Source organism: Rhamphochromis longiceps, linkage group LG15 (genome assembly GCF_057381845.1).
Source record: "Rhamphochromis longiceps isolate RC_006_pf linkage group LG15, R_longiceps_female_GT1.1, whole genome shotgun sequence".
NCBI lineage: Eukaryota > Metazoa > Chordata > Actinopteri > Cichliformes > Cichlidae > Rhamphochromis > Rhamphochromis longiceps.
This window is the reverse complement of record NC_140571.1, coordinates 17,342,866-17,348,447: the sequence shown is the minus strand read 5'-3', so window position 1 is coordinate 17,348,447 and position 5,582 is coordinate 17,342,866. Positions and strand designations below refer to the sequence as shown.

General features: G+C 39.8%; 1 long non-coding RNA gene across 1 annotated transcript; it reads right to left on the bottom strand.

The window, feature by feature from the left end:
* Positions 1-1,915: 1,915 nt before the first annotated feature.
* Positions 1,916-4,575, bottom strand: LOC146652482 (uncharacterized). The gene is made up of 3 exons (XR_014907713.1): positions 4,517-4,575; positions 2,068-2,161; positions 1,916-1,945 (listed from the first exon to the last, which is right to left on the bottom strand). It is a non-coding gene; the product is annotated as an uncharacterized LOC146652482 (long non-coding RNA).
* Positions 4,576-5,582: the final 1,007 nt, after the last annotated feature.

Below are 5,582 nucleotides of genomic sequence, written 5' to 3'. Positions count from 1 at the left end.
TCACGGATGATGCTTCCAGACTACTGGGGTTAAAGTGTTTTTAGAAAGTTCCTTTGTTGTCTTAGCCACTCGAGCGGCACTGGAATTTACCTACGAAGTGTGTCTGGTATTTTTTTTTTTTTTTTTGTTAAATGCAGTTTTAGCAAAAGAAACAAAATTAGTTTCGGCCTTCTCTTCTAACCATTCACATATTTGCACAGCACTTTTAGATACTTACATATGGCACATTTCCTCTTACATTAACTCATTCTGCTGCTTTGTCTGCAGCAGCTGTGCTGCTTTCTGTCATTTTGTGTTTAACATAACATACTTTTTAACATGATTGCTCAGATGCTTTCCACGTACCTCCCACTCTTTCACACACACGTGTTTTGTTTTGGTTCTACTGACTGTCATTTCTCTTACTTCCAGAGCATACCTCTCGTAAACCTTCCATCTCACTACAGATCACAATTTTCTGCAAACATCATTGTCCACAGAGACTCCTGCTTGACCTCAACTGCCAGCCCATCCATCACCACTGCAAAAGGGGCTAAATGCCGATCTCTGATGTAATCCCGCCCCCACCTTGAACCCATCTGTCACTCCTACTGCACACTCACCTCTGTCTCGCTATCTTCATACATGTCCTGCACCACCCTTACATACTTCTCTGCCACTCCTGACTTCTTCATTTAGTTCCACAGCTCCTCTCGTGGCACTGCACTAGGTTCTTTCTCTAGATCCTTCTCCATCAACACTCTCAAAGCAAGCATCAAATCTGTAGTGCTCTTTCTAAGCACAAAGACACACTGCTTTCCTATATCTTCGTGGTGTGGCTCATCAGCTTTATCTCTCTATGGTTACTGGAGCTCTGCACATCAAATAAATTTTTGAAAACCAGTACCAGTACTTTCCCTCATGTCAATATCAGAGCATACTGTTCAATTCAATTCAAAATTTGTTTGTATAGCACATTTAAAAAACAGAGTTGACCAAAGTGCTTCACAATCGTTTAAAAACAAGAGAAAACATTATGGTCCAGGTATCTTGAAAATGCAGCTTTCCTTCACACCATAATATCACCAAGCTGTGAAATCAAAACAATAATCCAAAGGCCACAAACACTCTAGGAAAAGAAAACGTTGCTTCACTGTGATATTTATTATTTGGGCTCCCATTCCATGTATTTTATTTTGAACTGCAGCTTCGCTCAGTTTTGCTCACCTTATGTTTAATAAGCCTTAAGTCGTTTACAGGAAGAAAAACAAGCAGATAAAAGGGGCTCACTGTTGTTCTTGTGCTCCCATTGGAATATCTCTGTAACCACTATAGCAGTGTTGTGTATTTAAACTACATTGCACCTCTGAAGACAGAACAAATACTCTCCCTTCAGACTGCAACAAGGCCACAGCAGTTTTAATTAACTGCAATAATATCCTGACATTATCAAAAATAGATCACCACTGACCTGCAGCTTAGAACAGTAGCAAGAGTGTCCTTTCAACATGTTTGAGATATTGCAAGTTTCCCAATCGCCAAAGAGGTGATTATTAGAAGATAAAGTAACTTAAAAATATATCTTATTAAAATTATTTTATTTAATGTTGAACTTTTCTGATCTGTTTCATGGAAGGCTGTCAGATTTGAAAAACACTTTGACTGTAAAGTGTTTTTTGCTGACTTTCATTGGAAAAAAAATCATTTGTATCTCAGCTGCCTACTGAAGCTTTGATGAACCAATTAATTTAATAAGCAGTGATCATTTATAAAGCACTTCAGTTTGAAAAAGTGTGTAGCCAATACCAAATTAAAATAATGCAAAAAGCTCTATTTAAGCATTTAAGACCCTCTTTACTGTGCAAAGAGAAACAGTCACGACCCTGATCAGGATCCTGCAGAGTAGAGAGGCCACGGGCTGCTCTGTGTTGTGACTCCAGCTGCAGCCAGACATTTCCTGGACGTCCTGCACGTGAGATGGAAAAACACATCACTGTCCGCTTCCCATGTGAAATTCCCTGCCCTTTACTAATCCCCTAAAGTATGTGGATGACTCATTAAAATCACAAAATTAACAGACAGACATACCTGGAAATTAATGGAAAAAACAATAAAATGGGGACATGAGAAGGTTAGATCTTTAAGATGTTTTCAGTTTTCAGAGTTGGTCATATGATGATTACTGTGGAAAAAAGGGGAGAATTCAGTGTAGAGCCTTCATTATTTTTATTAGATTTTTATTTTATTACATTTTCTCAATAGAACACCTGGATAAAATGCCTCCATAAATTACACAGTGTTCTAGTGGCACATGTGCTTTCACATGCAAAGAGAATCCATTCTTCATCACTATGCATCAATACTGGGATAACCTGAATTTGTAATCATCTGAAACAGATCAGGATTGTAATAGATGTTTTTTTGTAAGATTATTTATGTAATTTTCAGAGCAAACTACTACAGAACAAATATTATAGTAGGCCTAATGGTTTCCACATGAAGAAAAGTCATCATTCTACATTATTCAAAAAACAAAATAACAGATGATTAATGGGCCATCTGTCTGCCCCACTTTAATATCTAATTGAATAAACTATGGCAGCAGCTCAGTAGACAAGATCAAGGTGACCTGCTGAGATTCAAACTGAGCACCAGAATAGGGGGGGGCAAAGGTGATTTGCCTGACTTTGAATGCAGCATAAAAACATCCAGTGAGTGGCAGTTCTCTCAGCAAAAAACAAAACAAAACAACTTGATGGAACAGGAAGTCATCGGAGTAACCCAGTAACTCAAACAACCCCTCATTACAAATATGGGCTGCAGCAGCAGAAGACCATACCGGGTCACACACAGATAAACATTGCCTGGTCTGATGAGTACATTTGTGCTGTGACATTCTAAAGACAGGGTCAGAATTTGGCACAAACAACAATCATGGATCCATCCTGCCTGGTATCAATGATTTAGGCTGCTGGTGGTGATCTAATAATAATAATGATGTGAGCCCCTTACTATTGGACCGTAAAGTATGGCTGCTTCCAACAGGTTAACATAACACGTTACAAAGTTCAGATGAACTCAAACTGGTTCCTGTGATTGTCCTGGGATGGTTAGGATTCCTCTGTTCTCTTCACTAATGTTTTGGCCTTCATTGAGGATGTGCAAGTCCTGCCTCAGACTCCACCTGCTGATTGAGCCCCCTGGTTTCAGCCTACACACCTGATTCTCATCAGGCCATCAGTGACAGTATTTAAGGACCAGCTGATGTTCCCAATCGCTGCCAGATTGTTGTTTATTGGTTGCAAAGACGTCTTTCATCGACAGAAGGGTGCAGTCTCCTCAAATTTTCTCCATTTTCTCCTGCATTGTCTGGTAAGGAATTGCTGAATACTTGCCTGCCTGTCCACCTTCTGACAACACCTACTACCTTTGGAATCCTAACCAGTCATTCCCAAATTGCCTTGCTCCTGGAAAATCAAAATCAGTCTGCCTTTGCTGTGCAGTAGACTGAAAACCTGTCCAGGGTCTACTCATCCTTTTGCCTCGTGACAGCTGGGACAGGTATCGGCCCCCATCCAACCTTAAATCAGATGTATAGATGGACTCTACACTACACTAACTCTAAAATACACTTTAACTCTATAAACACACTGAAGAAGCAGAAAATCTGAGAGGTAAGTTATTCTTTAGATCACCATCAATTAACCAGTTTCATAATGAATGGAATGAGTCTGCTATGTTGAAATGATAAGGATGTTTTTTGTTTTGTTTTGCTTTTTACCTTTTGTTCCTGATCCTTTTGGATTACTTATGGGTATTAATAATCTTCTTTAGCATGTTGAGATGATGTAATAACAGCAAGCAAAATCTCAGATAAGCCGATGTTGTCGTTTGGTGCTAATGACGAGAAGCAGATGAGGTTATCAGCTACTTAAAAAATATAATGAAGTTAGTGGAGACTTAAATCGGAAGAAATCCATCTACAAGGTAAAGTTGCTTTATGCATTTCCTTGTAAATAGGCAACAATTTGTGAAAATGCCTAGTATATCAACTTTATGAGGCGATAATAAGCAATTGTTGTGTTCACAGTTGCTACCAAGTCAGTAAAAAAATATTTATGGTTCTCATAAATATCTCAAAAATTGGCCACAGAAGTTTAGCAGGCTATCAACATGTTTTTTTTTCTCACTTTTTTCCCCCTTTCTTACTTTATTTGCTCGCTTGTTTTGTTTTTATTTCTTCATATATCAACTCCTTGTGAAGAGGACCTCATGTGGCCACTAAAGGAACTGCAGATTCTGGCTTCATTTTTCATCCCTGTAGATTGCCAATTGGTGGGGAGGCAAAGGCTAGTCTGCAGTTCTGTATTACAAATTAAACAGTCAGGATGGTTGTTAATGTATAACGCCAAACCTTTTTGCAGGTATTTCTTCCTGAAACATAAACCCACATAAAGCACAGTGCATCTGGAGTGCACTCTGAGGCAATGCGTGGCACAGTGGCACAAGTGAGTCTTTGTTGTTTAGTGGGTCTTACATCATCTCCAGACTCCAGTTCCTGGATCAGCTACTGAAGGGGTTGGTAAGCGATCCCAGAAGTGCACTTTACCCTGGCCTGAACCCACTGGAGTTTTACCTGTCTCACAAAAGCTGCTGTTAGCTGCATTTTAACAGTGCATGTTCCCACAATATGTTTTTGTGATTCTGTCAACCAGTGAATTAAAATCTCACCTTCATGTCCAGTGTAAGCCTTTGAGCCTTGCTGTTTTCAATCAGTAGATGCAGGGAGCCCTGCTGGCAAGCAGGTCAACAGTCTCAGTGCTGAAACAGTTGTTGCACGGCAGTATGGCTACTGCTGCTGCTCCATCTCAGCCCCATCTCCTGCCTGAGCTCAGCTTTTCCAGCCGTAACTCATTCCTGCTAATTAGGACAAAGGCTCTTGCTGGTCTGTAAGGGAACCACTTTCACATGGGAAGCCCTTCGTTTGTTTCCACCCCCTGTGCCCAAGCACGAGTTAGCCGCGTTATGAGACAAGACTCCAACAGAAAAAAAACACAGACAAGAAGAATCTTTCAGCTCTTCCCTGAGGTCACCTTCACTTGGCAAAATAAAATTCCCCTCACGTGAGTGCTGCTCAGCCAAATGTATAAACATAAAAAATTGATGGAAACAGCTATGAGCTGCTCATCCTTCATCCAACAGACATTTCTACATGATCTAACTTGACACACACACAAAAATGAATATGTAAATAATTTTCCTAAACCGCACAAGCTTTGAAACAAGGTGCTATTGATCAGAAGCTGACATGTAATGACTTACTGACATGTAAATGATTCATCATTTCCAAATATATACTTTTTTTGACTTTGCTGAGCACTAAAAGAGTTTGGTGCAAGTAACCTTTAGTCCCGTGCTTGCTGAACACACCTCACTTTGCCTTGTAAATTAGTGAGGTGTAAATGACCCTATTTAATTGGAAAAATCAGTGCAGACGAGTGTGGAAGTAAATGGAAAATGCAAATCAGTAACTGGAGTCAATACCCAAAACTGGGTAACTACAGGGAGTGCAGAATTATTAGGCAAGTTGTATTTTTGAGGAA